General features: G+C 43.8%; 1 protein-coding gene across 2 annotated transcripts in view; it reads right to left on the bottom strand.

Moving 5' to 3' along the window:
• Window positions 1-18529, bottom strand: part of CREBBP (CREB binding protein) — a 175561-nt gene that overhangs the window by 130782 nt on the left and 26250 nt on the right. The window lies entirely within an intron of this gene.

Here is an 18529-nt window from a genome sequence, read left to right as displayed (position 1 = left end):
CGCCGTCCTCACAACGGGGTAAGTCGGCTGCGATACGTCGAATTCAGCTACGCTATTCACGTAGCTGAATTTGCGTATCTTAAATCGACTCCCCCCTGTAGTGTAGATGTACCCTCATATTTAGCTTGTGGTCCACTATAACCCCTAGATCCCTTTCTGCTGTACTCCTTCCTAGTCAGTCTCTTTCCATTCTGTATGTGTGAAACTGATTTTTCCTTCCTAAGTGGAACACTTTGCATTTGTCTTTGTTAAACTTCATCCTGTTTAACTCAGACCATTTCTCCAATTTGTCCAGATCATTTTGAATTATGACCCTGTCCTCCAAAGCAGTTGCAATCCCTCCCAGTTTGGAATCATCCGCAAACTTAATAAGTGTACTTTCTATGCCAATATCTAAGTCGTTAATGAAGATCTTGAACAGAGCCGGTCCCAAAACAGACCCCTGTGGAACCCCACTCGTTATGCCTTTCCAGCAGGATTGGGAACCATTAACAACTCCTGAGTACGGTTATCCAGCCAGTTATGCACCCACCTTATAGTAGCCCCATCTAAATTGTATTTGCCTAGTTTATCGATAAGAATATCATGCAAGACCGTATCAAATGCCTTACTAAAGTCTAGGTATACCACATCCACAGTTTCACCCTTATCCACAAGGCTCGTTATCCTATCAAAGAAAGCTATCAGATTGGTTTGACACGATTTGTTCTTTACAAATCCATGCTGGCTGTTCCCTATCACCTTACTACCTTCCAAGTGTTTGCAGATGATTTCCTTAATTACTTGCTCCATTATCTTCCCTGGCACAGAAGTTAAACTAACTGGTCTGTAGTTTCCTGGGTTGTTTTTATTTCCCTTTTTATAGATGGGCACTATATTTGCAGTCTTCTGGAATCTCTCCCGTCTCCCATGATTTTCCAAAGATAACAGCTAGAGGCTCAGATACCTCCTCTATTAGCTCCTTGAGTATTCTAGGATGCATTTCATCAGGCCCTGGTGACTTGCAGGTATCTAACTTTTTAAAGTGATTTTTAACTTGTTCTTTTTTTATTTTATCTGCTAAACCTACCCCCTTAGCATTAGCATTCACCAGGTTAGGCATTCCTTCAGACTTCTCGGTAAAGACCAAAACAAAGAAGTCATTAAGCATCTCTGCCATTTCCAAGTTTCCTGTTACTGTTTCTCCCTCTTCACTGAGCAGGGGGCCTACCCTGTCTTTGGTCTTCCTCTTGCTTCTAATGCATTGATAAAGTCTTTTGGTTTCCCTTTATTCCTGTAGTTAGTTTGAGCTCATTTTGTGCCTTTGCCTTTCTAATCTTGCCCCTGCATTCCTGTGTTGTTTGCCTATATTCATCCTTTGTAATCTGTCCTAGTTTCCATTTTTTATATGACTCCTTTTTATTTTTTAGATCATGCAAGATCTCGTGGTTAAGCCAAGATGGTCTTTTGCCACCACATTTTCTATCTTTCCTAACCAGCGGAATAGTTTGCTTTTGGGCCCTTAATAGTGTCCCTTTGAAAAACTGCCAACTCTCCTCAGTTGTTTTTCCCCTCAGTCTTGATTCCCATGGGACCTTACCTATCAGCTCTCTGAGCTTACCAAAATCCGCCTTCCTGAAATCCATTGTCTCTATTTTTTTGTTCTTCCTTCTACCCGTCTTTAGAATTGCAAACACTATGATTTCATGATCACTTTCACCCAAGCTGCCTTCTACTTTCAAATTCTCAATGAGTTCCTCCCCTTTTGTCAAAATCAAGTCTAGAACAGCTTCCCCCCAGTAGCTTTTTCAACCTTCTGAAATAAAAAGTTATCTGCAATGCAGTCCAAGAATTTGTTGGATAGTCTGTGCTCCGCTGTGTTATTTTCCCAACATACATTTGGACAGTTGAAGTCCCCCATCACCACCAAATCTTGGGCTTTGGATGATTTTGTTAGTTGTTTAAAAAAAGCCTCATCCACCTCTTCCACCTGGTTAGGTGGCCTGTAGTAGACTCCTAGCATGACATCACCCTTGTTTTTTACCCCTTTTAGCCTAACCCAGAGACTTCCTTCAAGCAGTGTCCTTGTGGGTGCTCTGCTGTAAGTGATTCCCAAGCAGTACCCACCACTGGAGGCTGGAACTTCAGAGTCAAGTCTGATACAGATGATAGTACTGTGGCACCATATTTGGAAACCAGGATGGCAGTGTTCTGCAAAGGTATGAGCAGATGCCCAGGTAGCCGCTCTGCAGATTTCTTGGAGAAGGTGATGGAAGAGGGGACCAATCTCATAGAATGCATACATACTGAAGATGGGAGTGCTACATTATGCAATTAGTAACCGAGTTTAATACAGCTGTAGACCCACTTGGAGAATCTGAGTTGAGATCACTATACTTTTTGACCTATGTGCAATGGAGAGGAAAAGTCTCAGATTTCCTGAAAGCCCTTGTCCTGTCCAAATAGAAGGCAAGGCTATACTCACATTGAGCGGTTAGAGGATGGATTCCCTGTTATCCCCATTGGGTTTGGGATAAAAGGCTGGAAGCTAAATAAGCCGATTCATGTGAAATGCAGAAATCACCTTGGGAGTGAACTTTGAATGTGGTGTAAGAGTGCCCTTGTCAGGGAAGAAAACACGAAAAGGGGGATGCTCCATCAAAGCCGTTATCTCCCCTACATTTCTTGCAAAGATGATAGCGACGAGGAACACAGTCTTCCTGGAAAGGTGAGGTAGTGAACAAGTGGCGGTCTAATCAGGCCTTTTAATACTAGATTGAGATCCCACTGGGGAGTGGGAAGCCTAGGTTGTGGAAAGAGGTTTGCTATGCCCTTAAGAAACCTCTCAAGCTATAGATGAAACATGAGGAAGGCTATTTAAAGGGCTCTGCATGTGGAACTACACAGGCCAGGGAGGGAAGATTCCCTTCTTTAATGAGCTCTCTTCCAGTCCACTATGGATTTTGAGGGCACTGCTCCGTCCACTATGACGGAAATTTTCTGGGCTGGCCCTAGGTTTGTCTGAGATGCAGAAAAGAATCTTGTGGGAACTAGGGGAACCTGACTGACTTTCCTAGTTGTAACTGGTATAAACTTGGCCCTGATGATTGCTTGCTTCACTCCAAAAAGACCCATTTGAAGTCTGATTTTCTCCAGGTACCAGAAAGAAAACAAGGCTGAAGAAGTCTGTGAGTCATCTTTACTTTAAGGCTATGAGGAAGGATTTTATTTTTAAGGCAAACTGAATAACTGAGCAGCTCAGTGTCTGCCCTGTAGGAAACAAGAAAGTGAGCTGGCTGCCACTCTTCTTGAGGCATTTCCCTTCTTGGGACAAGGTCGGAGTAGACCAGGAAGGTTTCTGAGACAGCAAGCTATTTGAAGAAATTCAAATGGGATTTGACAATAGGATGACTGAGGGCTGGGTCTGCTGAAAATCTTACTGGGAGACAGGTAGAATACTGTCCAAGTCTTCTATGAGGTCTCAGAACCCTAAGCAGTTTGCCTGGGCGAGCTTGAGAGGCAGCTCCTCATCTAAGACCAAGAGGCTGTTTAAATGATAGACCACCTCAGGCTTTATGGCTGTTGAAATCCAGCACTGTGTGCCCAAGGAGAGAACCCAAGGCTGACCCACAGAAGCAGCAATAGTGGTGCACATGGGGCAAAAGGAACAGGTCACAAAAGCAGGTGAGGAAGGAGGGAAGGAATCTCAGACCTTGGGGATTTCCTTCATTTTTGATCCATCAATTATTCTGATCCTTGGGTCTTGGAATACATTCAACTTCCTTATAAAGCCAGCAGGAGAAACTGGCTGAGTAAACTCAGGTCCTGCTCCAAAAAAACTATGTAGGGCAGGAAAGGGTAAGCACATACAACAGCTGCAAACACAATTTAACAACAGAAGACCCTTTAAATCCAAGCACTGAGCCCTGTTTTAAGCCACCATTAGAACTAGAGTAAGTGCTGAGGAGATGCAAAGAGCATTCTGTGAAACATGAGGATTGCTTGTTGCTAGGTGATATTATAAGGACCCTTCTTGATTAATCCAACATAACCAAGTCTGTCTCATTTTAGCAGAGTCCACTGGACATCTGAATAGACTGACTACCCTATCAATTTTCTCATCTTTGGATCATTTAGGTGTAAAACTGCCCACCACACAAAGGGAAGAGTTGCTAGTATCTGATGTGATTGCTGGGTTTTCCTTGGCAAGGCTGCCTTCTAAGAGGCTGTTTAGCTCCAGGCATCTTGCAGAAGCTCACATACACTGTGAAGAAGAAAGTTTGGAATACAGAGATTCCAGATGGATGAAATAGATATACCCACTGGTCTGTCAACTGGAAAGACTGAGGGTATGTGTGACTGAGGGGGTGTGCACACAGGAGGTTTCAGGGTTTGTTCCAAGTTAAAACGATATACTTTTGCTAGTAGCTTAGAAAAGTAGGCCAAGTCCTTAGAATTAAATTTTACTCTAGATGTCAAGGTTCTATAAACTCTGGAGGAATAGAAAAGTTAGGGATGGAGAAGAGGAGGAAGTGTCCCTATAGGTGCATCTGTGCCTCTAATCAGAGAATTCAGGTAGCAGTGTCCATTCAGCCTGCACATGCGCTCTCCCAACTCATGGTCTGCCTTGAGGCTATCTAGCACTGCCTTCAGTTCCTTTGCTACTACAGAGTCCCTTGTCGAGAACTCCAAAGCAGAAAGGAGGGGGGCAGGTTGTGGAGCACCCATAGGGGGACACATCTTGAAGAACCATCATTACTGCACAAGGTGAATAACATCTTTGAGTAGTGTCCCTATGGGAGCTCCACTGTAGGTGACGTCACAGCAGTATCCCCCATGGAGGGCTAGAACTTTGGAATGGAGGCAGTTGTTGATAACACTGTGGAGCCAAAGACGGCATCAGAGGCTGAGTCACAGGTAATCGCGTAGTATTCTGTGAAAGTATGGGCAGAGGCCTAGTTGCTGCCCTGAAGATTTCAGAGATGGGGACATCTTTAACGAACGCGATCAAAGTGGAAACGGATCTTGTGGAGTATGTGCAGATTCCTAATGGGGGTTGCAAGTTCCGAACATAGTAACAGTGGTTAATACAACTGGAGAACCATTTGGAGAATCTGTGGGGTGATATTGTGGAGTCCTTGGATTTTTGCACAACTGAAAGGAAAAGTTTGGGAGATTTCCTAAAGTCCTTAGTACTGTCCAAATAGAATGCTAGGGCCCTCCTAACATCCAGCATATGTAGTGTGGCCTCCCTATTGGCACGATGCAGTTTTGGAAAAAATACAGGGAGGTGAATTAGCTAGGTCATATGGAAAGTTGAGGTTACCCTGAGGAGGAACTTGAGGTGTGGCCTCAAGGTGACTTTGTCCTTAAAGAAGACCATGAATAGCAGGTGCACCATCAACGCCACCCTCTCCTCTATCCTTCGAGCTAAGTAATGGCCACCTAAATGCCATCTTCATGGATAGGTGTAACAGGGAGCAGTAAGTGGCAAAGATCTATTGTGAGGGTCCCCTATAGGTTGAATGTCATAAAGCATTGCAGGATTAGTTTCCCATTCGTGATCGTGGGAGAAGTTCCGACTGAGACTGTCGGCTTTCTGTATCCATGTCAGCTGCTTGCCTGCCAGGAATACGTTGTGGCGGATGCACCAATTGTAAAGTTTTATCGCTTCCGCACAAAGGGAGGGTGATCTGGCGCCCCCTTTGTGATTTATGTAAAACATGTAGGTTATACTGTCTGTCATGACTTTTGTGAGAGTATCCCTGATGAATGGGAGAGAACGTGTGCAGGAGTTTCTGACAGCTCAAGAAGTTGATATGGAGGACTGCTTCTGAGGAAGACTACTTGCCCTGGACTTCGTGGTCATTTAAGAGGGGCTCCCCAACCTATCAGGGAGGTGTCTAGTGTTAGGGTCAGCATTGGTGGGGGTTGTATTAATGGAATACCCACTTGGACACTGGAAGGCTGCTTCCATCAATCCAAGGCGTTTCTGCTCGGGGAGCAGAAAGATCTGAGCCACATCTACAAACATTTCATGAACAACCAGGTGTGTCGAGTCACAAAAGTGCACACTGACACGTGTTCAAGAAGTTGCAGACAATTCCTGGACAATGTTTGCGGACTGGCTTGGACTGTTTCTATGAGACTCATGAGAGTGGCAAATCTGTATGGCAAGAGAAACGCTCTTGCTTGTACTGCATCGAGCTCGGCCCCAAAGAACTCCAGGTGTACCAGGGGTGAAGATCAATTTCTGGGTATTGAGCTGTAGGCTGTTGTGCAAATATGCACATAGTCGTCTGGGTGGCCTACAAGGCATCCTCGAACAAAGGAGCCCGGAGGAGGCAGTCTTCCACATATGGATAGATAACAATACCCAATGTCTGCAGTTGTGCCGCTAAGATGGAGACAACCTTGGAGAATACCCTAGGTGCGGATGGGAGACTGAATGGGAGCACTCTATACTGATAATTGTCCTGCCCAAAGGAAATTGGAAGAACCTCCTGTGAGATGGCCAGATTTAAATGGAAGATGACTGAGGGCCAAAAACCAATCTCCTTGCTCCAGAGTTGGAACAACGGCTACTTGCGTGACCTTCTTGAACTTTGGAGCCTTCATGTATTTGCTCAACGCCCTTAGATCTAGTATGGGTCCCCAATATCCGTTCACCTGGGGGATTGGGAAATACAGACGAACAGAGACTGGTTCTATGGCCCCTAGGCATAGCAAATCTATTTTCTGATGAAGTAGACTCAAGTTAAAAGGGTCCCTGAAGAGGGATAGGGTTGGAAGGTGGGTTTCGGGGAGGGACGTGAGGTGGATGGCGTAACCCTTCAAAAAAAATCTCCAAGACCCATTTGTCAAAGGTGATGTTCTCCCAACCCTATGGAAGAGGGTCAGGCAACTTCCGAAGGGACATGGAAGGTCCATAGATAACCATCCCTTGCAACAATGGTTGCTGCTGTTCAGGGGCTCAACTAAAGCATCAAAACTGATATTTAGAGGATGAGGGTTGAGAGATTGAGAACTGGGTGACTGTTTCCTCTTGCATTCTGGGTCTTACGCTGTGACTCGTACTACTACTTCGACAGTGGGAACTCAGGTGTTTGGGATCTGTGAGGTGGTTGTTAGCCATATTTTGTCTTCTGCCCCACTGCATAGATTCCCAGGGCTATGCTCTGCTCCCTGAAGTCCTTTAACATGTGAAGTGACACATCAGTCTTATTGGCAAAGAGTTTGGGCCCTTCAAGCAGGAAGTCTTTGACCATCATCTGCACTTCCTTGGAGAGGTGTAGCCAGGATGCTTGTCTCATTACCATTGCCATCAAGACCGAGCAGGCCACCATATCTGCTGCGTCCAGGGCCTTCTGTAGCACTATTCTAGCTACTAACTGACCCTATTTAACAATGGCTTGATATTGTTCTTTTTGCACCTCTGACAAGCAGTCAATAAATATGCTGAGTTTCCCATAATTTATGTATTCGTTCTTAGCCATTACGGCTTGTAGTACGGCAGCCTGAATTGTAAGGTCACCAACATGTACGCCTTCTTCCCAAAGGGGTCTAGCATCTTCCAGTCTATCATTAGGAGTTGATTTGGCATGATGTTGTTTTCCCTGTGCATTAACTGCATCCACAATAGAGTTAGGTTGAGGGTGCGTAGAGAGAGAGAGTCTGCCTCTTTAGTGGGGACACAGTACTTCTTGTCAGCTCTTGCACGTTGGTGCAATGGAAGCTGGTGTCTGCCAGATGACCTTGGAAGGATCCAGGAGCACCTTGTTAAGTGTGTAGAATATCTACCACCCTGTGGTGTGTATCTGTCACAACCTGTAGGGTAATTTGAAGGTCAACTGCCACCCTCTTAGTAAGGTCCTGAAAGAGCCTCAAGTCATCAGCTAGTGATGAAGGAGGGGGCTTCACAGCCTCATATGGCTGAGTCTGAAGTTTGCTGGTGGGGTAGTCTCCACTTCAAAGTCTGGCCTCCTGCCCTTCAAAAGTTTCTTCCTCAGGCTCTGGCCCCCTGGACACTGAAGCCGTAGGGACCACCTGATGGATTCTTTATGAGAGACAAAGGATGCTCGCAAGGTATAAATCCATACATCACCCATGGATCCCAATACGGCCAAGGGGGGAAGAGGATGGAAATGGTAGCGGTGGCACTCATGATGGACTATACTGGATTGAAGGTTGGCATAAGGGAACAGTTGGGGAGGTCCCTGATGTTGCAATGGTGGAACATTTTGAGAGAACAGGGAAAGATGGACAGTGACCAAGATGACAGATTCCTCGATGGAGAAGGGTGGTGCTGACTGGGGCATTGTGGGTAAATGGCCCAGTGTTAGCTGTGATTCAGGGGACCTAGACATGCTTGGAACCAGGGCTCTGGTGCCAAGTAGTGGGGATTCCAGTTCTTCGGCGACTGCCAGGTCCCTCAAGAACAGAACTCTTGCAATACTGTTGATACACTCAGTACCATTGAGGAGTGTCGGTGTCAACTCATTGGTATCAAGTTGTTTATGGGAGGAACGCTACAGTGAGGGGTGTTTTGCCACACTCTGTGAACAAGGATGGTTTTGTCTGTGCTGATCTTTTAGAGACTGTTCGGTCTCTGTCTTTATGTCTGGGAGGTGGTGACACTGCCTCCACACCTTTGCCCATCAGGTCCCTAGGCAGTGCCGCAGAGCTCATACAGGCAGTTCCCTGATATTTCTGGGTACTGTGCTTCGGAGCCGTCAGTACCAAGGTGGCCAAGCACACCGGGGATCCCCTCTGTCTGGCCAAGGATTCAAGTTTGAGGGCTTGGAGCCCTTTTTCTAGAGGCTTTGCGGGGGAGAGGGGACGGGACGGGAATCAGACAACTTCTTTCACAACTCTACCCCTCTGGATGTTGAAGGCTCTGCGGACAATCTTCGTCCTGGAGAACTGGGTTCAATCAGCGGCTGAAGAGAACCCTCCATTAGAAGTTTAACTTGAGCTCCCGGTTCTTATGAGATCTCGCCTTTAGCTTCTGGCGGAAAGAATGTGTGTCCCCCCAGGCACCGGATACAATGAAAGTATCTGTCCATTATTGGGATTGCCTCGTTGCAAAAGAGGCACTTCTTGAAGCCAGGGGAACCAGGCATGCCTCTCCTGGGACAATCACCCGCAAAAGGCAGGGAAACGTGAAAGGTATGGTTTTTGTTTTTTTATTTAAAGAACTGAAAAACTTAATTCAACTACTAAATGTCCATGAGAAGGTGATACCCCCCCCGCCCCCCGAACAAGGGCAGGAAATGTGAAAAATTAAAAAAACAAAAAAACAAAAAAACAAAAGCAGAAAGTCTAAGAACATTTACTGCTTCTACTAAACACTTATCAATGCCAAGAAGGAAGGGACTACTGCTTACTCCGTGCCTGGCTAAAGGCGGCCGAGAAAGAACTGAGGGAGGTTCACCTGCGCAGTACTAGATAGCCTGGAGGCAGATCACAAGGGAGGGAGAGCGCATGTGTAGGCTGAAGGGACACAGTTACCTAAATTCTCCGATTAGAGGCTCAGATACACCTACAGTGGATCACCCATAGGGACACTATTCAAAGAAGAACACTAGTTAATCTAGGTCATTCCACGGAGACTACAAGATTGTTCCCTTACCGTATATTTATAACGCTTTGTTTTGTCTGTTTTGAAGTGGTCCAAGTGATAATGCTTTCCAACCACTGCACTTGGGACAACATCTCCCAGCCTAACAGATCTCATGTGATGAAATTTTTCCTGATGTTCAACACATTAGCTCTAATTGTATCTAAATATTTACTCTTGGTGCTGATATTCTTCCAGTATATTAACTGCTAGGTGTTAAGACTGTTTAGCCAGTCTGTGCACATCTTGCTTATATTTGTCCCATGTAAGTAAATCCCTTTGCAACTGCGTAGGCATTTTTGTTGCTCTTCTCCAATATCCTTTTAATTTGGCAACATCTTCCTGGGACTGAATAGCCAAGGAGTGAAGAGCATGGGAAAAAATGTTCTTTTCTTAAAGGTCTGGAGGCCTACTGTCCGATCACTCACCATGCACCTTTCTAGTTCTGATTCAAAGGCAAGCTTTATCTTCCAAGATCTTAGGAGAATCCAGGACACATTAATGTGGATGGATAGGACATGTGTGATCCCAAGGGCACAGTAATGTAGCTCAATGTAAATGCCAATCCAACTTCCACTTCCCTTCAGAACAAGCTTCAGCTTCAAAACAGTTCACAGAGGCACTTTCTGCCTTTCTCAAATTTTCCCCTCTATCATAGAGGGAAAAAACATGGGAAAAAGAAAACAAACCAGAAAAGCTTCACTAACATGGGATGAACTACTGTGACTGACACCAGTGAGAAGAAAAATGGAAAGAGGTGGTCAGAGCAGAGCAGAGCAATCCTGAAAGGCCCTCAAAACTAAAAGCTATGGTGCAAGAAAACAGTTACTTCCCTGTATGTTAACTGCTCTTTGCGATATCTTGTGCACATACACATTCCAGTGTAGGTTTATACACACCCAATGAACTCAAGTTAGAGACTTTTGCCAGCAGTACCACTAGGAGACAAATGCATCCTTGTGCAGTGAGCAGAGGGCATAAAGGGGCATGGTGCTGCCTCCCTGTTTCTTCACACAGACATCTAATACCTGAACTAGGGGGATAGTGGGACAATTGTATAATGTATGTATGCACAACAATCTCAAAGAACTGTAGTTACGGAACAGGAAAGAAACCATTTTCAATCCTTCAAGTGATTGTGCACATATACATTCCAGTGAAGGTGACTCATCAGCTATTCCCTTACAGGTGATGAAACTTTGGATTACATGAAGAGAGACGGTAGCACTGACTTGCCAAAATTGGCATTGCCTGGGAAAGCGTGAGTGATAACAGTGTCTGGAGAAGGTATGTACCAATGACCACATTGCTGCCTTGCCAACGTCCACATCAGTATGTAACTCAAGAAGGCTGATGAACTGGAATGAACCCTTGTAGAATGGGCTGTTATTCTAGAAGGAAGAACAACATTTGCTAGATTATAACAGAGCTTGATAAAGTCAGAAATGCAGCGATATATACACTAGTCTGTAACCAGTTCCACTTTACTTCTTTCAATAAAGAGCAGAACCGCGTACTGGTAGTGCACATTCCCTACTTCGTATCAAAGATCCTTCAATCCTGGCAACAGAAAGTGAGCATACCAATCCCTCATCACTATGGATAGGATAATAGATGCAAGGGTAACCATTTTGAACTTGATTTTCTTGATTAATATATTCAACTTTCTTATATCTAGGAGGAGCCAAAGAGCCTCCCTTTTGGGGAATCAGGAAATAGCGGGAATAAAACCCTTTCCCTCTGTGTTGGTAAGTAATTTCTGCTATTGCTCTCTGATCAAAAAGAGACTGAAAGTCTCTTAACATGAATATAGCCTTGCGAAATGGGTCCCAGAAAAGGGATGGGAAGCGGGGTTTGGGAAGGGTACGGAAATGAACTAGATAACATTTCCCTCCTGCACAGTGCTGAAATCCCAACTGTCGAAAAGGATTGCTGTCCTTTCACTGTAAAAGATAGATAGATATTTCCAAACTGGGGGATGAAGGGAGATGTCAAATTTTTTTTAAGATGATTTACAGTCTCTATGCTGTCCACAACTGTGATGACAAGATGACCCTAATGAAGCCAAGATCTAGGAGAAGGGCCTGCTGTGAACAAAGCTGATAGGTGATATGTAGGAAGTTTATATCTCCATCTAGGGACATCCTGAAGACTTGAATAGTAGCAAGGTCTGTGCTGTGCTTGTCGTGTTTGTCACTAGGGTATAAACTCCCAGAGCGTGAAGAGTTCTATGGGACTCTTGACATGTGCATGGCATCATTGGTCTTCTGAAAAAACGTAGTGCCCTCAAATAGCAAGTCCAAGCATTCCTTTTGGATGCTGGTGGCCTGCAACCAAGAAGAACACCTCTGAAATGCCTGTTGCCACTGAACATAAAGCCACGTTAGATGCGTTGATAGCCTTTGAGAGATGTCCAGGCAGTGAGGTGACCTTCAGAGGCAATGATCAAGAACTGCTCTTTATAATCCTCTGACAACTGGTTTGTGAATACAGAAATTCCTGACCAATTAATAAAGGAATACTTAGCCAATAAAGCCTGATAGTATGACGCCTGATAGTATGACACCTTCATTTGAAGGCTCACAGTAGTATAGACCTTTTACTATATAAATCCAATCTCTTAAATTCCCTGTATTTCAGTATAGACCTGGGGAACAACTTCCTTGACTGTTCATTTGCCGAACTACTAAAGAGTTTGGGGTAGAATGAGCCTACAAAGAGTCTAGGAGATAATCTAAAAAACTTGTGGACCACATGGATAGAGCTCTCCAACATCCAAAGTAGGGAGCTTCTCAATGACTTTACTAGAGCAAGGTTTTGGAACACATACCAGAAGATGAATGGTCTGATTGAAGTGGAACGCAGATATAACCTTAGGCCAGACCCCAACTCTATGCCTAAGAGAAACCTTGTCTTACGAAATGTTTGGCAGCCCCACTGGATCCTTATTTGACAGTGCCACCTCAGATTTCTGGTGAGTGTGTTGCTTACAACCAGACTGTGACTCTGTACCAGGGGACTATTTTTGTGCTTTTCTGAGAGATAAGGAGCATGGCCCATCAGCTTCAGAAGGTTTTGAGCACTCTGAGGAAGCTGCGGGAGAGGAGGAAGATCTACATTCCTCACCTGAAAGAGGCTTCAAAGTAGTGGCAACCAAATAGGGCACTCCCCATAGAGGAGCTCTCTGCTTTCTCGTTGTGAGGGTCAGGCCCTGAAGAGGGATATGTCACTTTAAGATGATGAACCTTAAGGCGGAAATTCCTATTTTTTCATTCTCATGGGGAGCATGGTACAGAGAGGGCATAGATCCCTCACCAAAACAAATCAGGTAACTATTGTGTCTACCAGTGATAAGGATAACAGCCCTGCACGTGGCACATTGTTTAAATCCAAGGGATTACTGCATACCAAAAAAAAAAAAAAAAAAACTATCAACTAACTAATACTATAACTAAATTAAATGAACTATATACCAAATGAGAATCTCTCTTTCTAAACTGGTTAACCAAGGCTCACGAGTGACAGGAAGCTCCAACTCCCACCACAGGCGGTAAGAAGGAACCGAGAGGGAGGCAGCAGCCATGTCACCTTTGTCTCCCCTGCTCTGTGCATGAGGAGGGCAGGAGCATATGTGCAATCCAGCAGTACTGATAAGTTCTTTTTAAAAAATGAAAATAGAATGGCATCACAGAATAAAAAAACAGAAGTCACATGACCTCCATTCAGATTGATAAAAAGAATGAGGAGTACTTGTGGCACCTTAGAGACTAACAATTTGAGCATAAGCTTTCGTGGGCTAAACCTACTTCATTGGATGCATGCAGTGGAAAATACAGTAGGAAGATATATATATATACACACACACAGAGGACATGAAAAAATGGGTGTTGCCATACCAACTATAACGAGAGTAATCAATTAAGGTGGGCTATTATCAGCTGGAGAAAAAAAAGTTTGTAGCGATAATCACGATGGCCCATTTCAAACAGTTGACAAGAAAGTCTGAGTAACAGTAGGGGGAAAAATTAGTATGGGGAAATAGGCTTGAATAAAGATTGGGAGTGGATGGGTCATTATAGACTCATTTAATCGTGTCCAGTTTGCAAATTAATTCCAATTCTGCAGTTTCTTGTTGGAGTCTGTTTTTGAAGGTTTTTTTGTTGGAGCATTGCAACTTTGAGGTCTGTAATTGAGTGGCCAGGGAGGTTGAAGTGTTCTCTGACTGGTTTTTGAATGTTGTCATTCTTGACATCTGATTTTGTGTCAATTTATTCTTCTGCATAGCGACTGTCTGGTTTGGCCAATGAACATGGCAGAGGGGCATTGCTGGCACATGATGGCATATATCACATTGGTAGATGTGCAGGTGAACGAGTCTCTGATAGCATGGCTGATGTGATTAGGTCCTATGATGGTGTCCCCTGAATAGATATGTGGACAGAGTTGGCAACGGGCTTTGTTGCAAGGATAGATTCCTGGGTTAGTGTTTTCGTTGTGTGGTTGCTAGTGAGTATTTGCTTCAGGTTGGGGGGCTGTTTGTAAGCGAGGACTGGCCTGTCTCCCAAGATCTGTGAGTGAGGGATCGTCCTTCAGGATAGGTTGTAGATCCTTGATAATGCGCTGGAGAGGTTTTAGTTGGGGGCTGAAGGTGATGGCTAGTGGCATTCTGTTATTTTCTTTGTTGGGCCTGTCCTGTAGTAGGTGACTGCTGGCTACTCTTCGGGCTCTGTCGATCTGTTTCTTCACTTTAGCAGGTGGGTACTGTAGTTTTAAAAACACTTGATAGAGATCTTGCAGGTGTTTGTCTCTGTCTGAGGGGTTGAAGCAAATGCGGTTGCATCTTAGAGCTTGGCTGTAGACAATGGATCGTGTTGTGTGGTCTGGATGAAAGCTGGAGGCATGTAGGTAAGTACAGCGGTCAGTAGGTTTCTGGTATAGGGTGGTGTTTATGTGACCATCGCTTATTAGCACTGTAGTGTCCAGGAAGTGGATCTTGTGTGGACTGGTCCATGCTAAGGTTGATGGTGGGATGGAAACTGTTGAAATCATGGTGGAATTCCTCAAGGGCTTCTTTTCCATGGGTCCAGATGATGAAGATGTCATCAATGTAGCACGAGTAGGGGCGTTACATCAACGCTTCCTCAGCTCTCTTCCCCTAAGTCAGCCATAAAAATGTTGGCATACTGTGGGGCCATGCGGGTACCCATAGCAGTGCCGCTGACTTGAAGGTATACATTGTCCCCAAATATGAAATAGTTGTGGGTGAGGAAAAAAAATCACAAAATTCAGCCACCAGGTTTGCCGTGACATTATCGGGAATACTGTTCCTGACGGCTTGTAGTCCATCTTTGTGTGAAATGTTGGTGTAGAGGGCTTCTACATCCATAGTGGCCAGGATGGTGTTTTCTGGAAGATTACCAATGGACTGTAGTTTCCTCCGGAAGTCAGTGGTGTCTCGAAGATAGCTAGGAGTGCTGGTAGCGTAGGGTCTGAGGAGAGAGTCTACATAGCCAGACAATCCTGCTGTCAGGGTGCCAATGCTTGAGATGATGGGGTATCCAGGATTTCCAGGTTTATGGATCTTGGGTAGCAGATAAAATACCCCTGGTTGGGGTTCTAGGGGTGTGTCTGTGCAGATTTGTTCTTGTGCTTTTTCAGGGAGTTTCTTGAGCAGATGGTGCAGTTTCTTTTGGTAACCCTTAGTGGGATCAGAGGGTAAAGGTCTGTAGAATGTGGTGTTAGAGAGCTGCCTAGCAGTCTCTTGTTCATATTCTCACCTATTCATGATGACGACAGCATCTCCTTTGTCAGTCTTTTTGATTATGATGTCAGAGTTGTTCCTGAGGCTGTGGATGGCGTTGTGTTCTGCACGGCTGAGGTTATGGAACAAGTGATGCTGTTTTCCCACAATTTCAGCCCGTGCACGTCAGCGGAAGCACTATGTAGAAGTCCAGTCTGTTGTTTCAACCTTCAGGAAGAGTCCACGCAGAATCCTTCTTTTTGTAGTGTTGGTAGGAAGGTTTCTGTGGGTTAGTATGCTGTTCAGAGGTGTTTTGGAAATATTCCTTGAGTCGGAGACATCGAAAGTAGGATTCTAGGTCACGACAGAACTGTATCACGTTTGTGGGGGTGGAGGGGCAGAAGGAGAGGCCCCAAGATAGGACATACTCTTAGCCCAGCAGAAGAATCTAACTGGATAGATTAACAATATTGTTGGGTGGGTTAAGGGAACCACTGTTGTGGCCCCTTGTGGCATGTAATAGTTTAGATAGTTTAGTGTCCTTTTTCCTTTGTAGAGAAGCAAAGTGTGTGTTGTAAATGACTTGTCTAGTTTTTGTAAAGCCATGCCACGAAGAAGTTTGTGTGGAAGGTTGTTTTTTTATGAGAGTATCCAGTTTTGAGAGCTCATTCTTGATCTTTCCGTTTGCTGTATAGGATGTTGATCAGGTGGTTCCGCAGTTTCTTTGAGAGTGTGTGGCATAATATGTCAGCATAGTCTGTATGGTATGTAGATTGTAATGGATTTTTTACCTTCAGTCCTTTTGGTATGATGTCCATCAGTTTGCATTTGGAAAGGAAGATGATGTCGGTCTGTATCTGTACAAGTTTTTCATGAAGTTGATGGATTTCCACTTCATACAGCTAAATGCAGTACCTTGCATGGTGACAGGCTTCAGAGTGGTAGCCGTGTTAGTCTGTATCAGCAAAAAGAACGAGGAGTACTTCTGGCACCTTAGAGACTAACAAATTTGAGCATAAGCTTTCGTGGGCTAAAACCCACTTCATTGGATGCAGGTAGTGGAAAATACAGTAGGAAGATAAGTCATCCTTATTCAAAACTGGTAAAATTAACTCCAGGGCAGAGGGCCTAAGTAAGGACCTCTGCCCCAAGGTCCATTTCACCCTAAGTGCATACAAGCGAGTTATAACCTACATAACACACAGCCGTGTAGAAGTTAAAGAAACCTGCTCCAATGGGTTACTTTTTAAAAAAAAAATGGAAATAAGCCAAATAATCAGATATTTTCATTCCGTTTCCACACATTTCAGAGAAAAACAAATCTAGTAAGAGAAAATAATCACCTGCCCCTTTCTCTAGTTACCTCCCAATAACCATTCTTTTCCTGTAACTATAGCAGTTAATCTTTATACAAAGCACATCTAAATGTTTAGGTCCATAGACTGATAAGTATGCTCAGCTTTATATCACGCTGCCAATCTGTTTAGACCTTTAAGCTTCCCTTCCTTAAAATAAAGAAAATCATCCCTCAACGGGGAAGAGAAGAATTTGTGCCCCAACTTCTGTCAGCAACAAACCGACAAATTTAACACACTGCAACCAAGAGTGATACTAAAATAATCCCCAACCCTCAGACAGAGTTCAGGGAAATTCCTTACTGGAAAGCTCTGCACTCCCAGCTGCTGAAGGAGTGAAGTGGCTGGTAGACTAGACTTCACACAGAAAACAGGTTCTTGCTCTGTCATGTTTAGCCTAGTGGCCTATATGAAATGAACAGTCTTCAAAACAGAACCCAAGAGGATATGTAGCCACATCACCAAACTACTCAATGCATTCTTGTTTGCAGTTTCAGCAGAAGTGTAAAGAACTGAGTGGGAATGGAAATTGAATCTGTCTTTTTCAGTGTTCAGTGGCCAAATAGGATGTCAGTCTCCAAAACTAGCACATGACTTTTACACTTTTCCAATATCTCAAAGTTGTAACTACAGCAACAAAATACAAAAGTGGGGTCCCTGAGATTCCAATATGAAAGGAGACTGACAATAGCAGTTTTGTTTAACTTGTGAAACATGACTTTTCCCCACCCACCAATAGGAGATTTGTTATAGACCAGATCAATAAACGCAATAAATACAAAAACTCTGACTCCGCTCTTCAGCTGTAGGGAGAGAGACGAAAAAGGATGCTATAAATGGGTGACTTGCCACTCACACACTTGTACTGTCTCTGATGGTCTCATAGCCCTCTGACAGACAGGTGTCTGCATAACAAAAACAGTCACTATAATTCTGCTAATTGGTACCTGTCTTTAAGCAAAGAAGCCAAAGACTTCAATGGAATCACACTGACATGGCAGTATGGAGAAGCTTGTATTGCCTGTGCCTATTCTGTAATTTTTCTGTAAACAGGTACATATCTTCAAGCCTGTCAGTCCAGCACCTTTATCAGTACTAAATCTGCTTAGCTTTAAATATACACTTTTTCTATTTGCTACAGTGAAGCATACAGAAATGGTCAGCAAGTCACCTTTTCTCTTTTTTGGACCACTAAATTCTTCTCTTCCAATAACTTACTAGCAAGATTTTGTCCTAGTTTTAGCCTTCTTCAAAGAGATTCTAAACAGACATTTTCATTTATGATAGTACAATGAAAATCACTGTTTTTAGTGTCTCATTTTCAGGACATTCTAATGCCTGAAACGGATAAGTGCAGAATTCACAAAGCATATTTTTCCTCTTTTATTTTTCTTACTACACACAATGGAATGCAATAAGCTATAAGAGAATCAGAGTTGAATCAGAATCTTTTTTAAACAGTGAAACGTATTCATTGCTGAAAAGACTTGATATATAGAATTTATAGTCTTAGGCTAATTTTAAAATGTAACTTCAAAACCCAATTTTCTTTAAATTACACATATCTTACTGTAAGCATGAAACCTTTAAAATTTTCACATGATAAATAGATTACTTGAGCAGGACCAAAAGTTTCCTCTTCCACTCAGAAATGTGATCTGTTTAGGATCTTTAGCACACAGTCAGTTAAATTACACTCACCACTACAAAAAGTCTTGTATCTTAGTTTTACATGAACCAGGGATATCTAATTTACACCTAATAAAAACTGAAAAAAAAAACAAATACTTTCAAGGCACCTGAATTTCTATCAGTTACTAAAATCGGTTTCTCAGA

The sequence above is a fragment of the Malaclemys terrapin genome, chromosome 10, assembly GCF_027887155.1.
Source record: "Malaclemys terrapin pileata isolate rMalTer1 chromosome 10, rMalTer1.hap1, whole genome shotgun sequence".
In the NCBI taxonomy this organism is placed as follows: Eukaryota; Metazoa; Chordata; order Testudines; family Emydidae; genus Malaclemys; species Malaclemys terrapin.
This window is presented reverse-complemented; position numbering and strand designations above follow the sequence as displayed.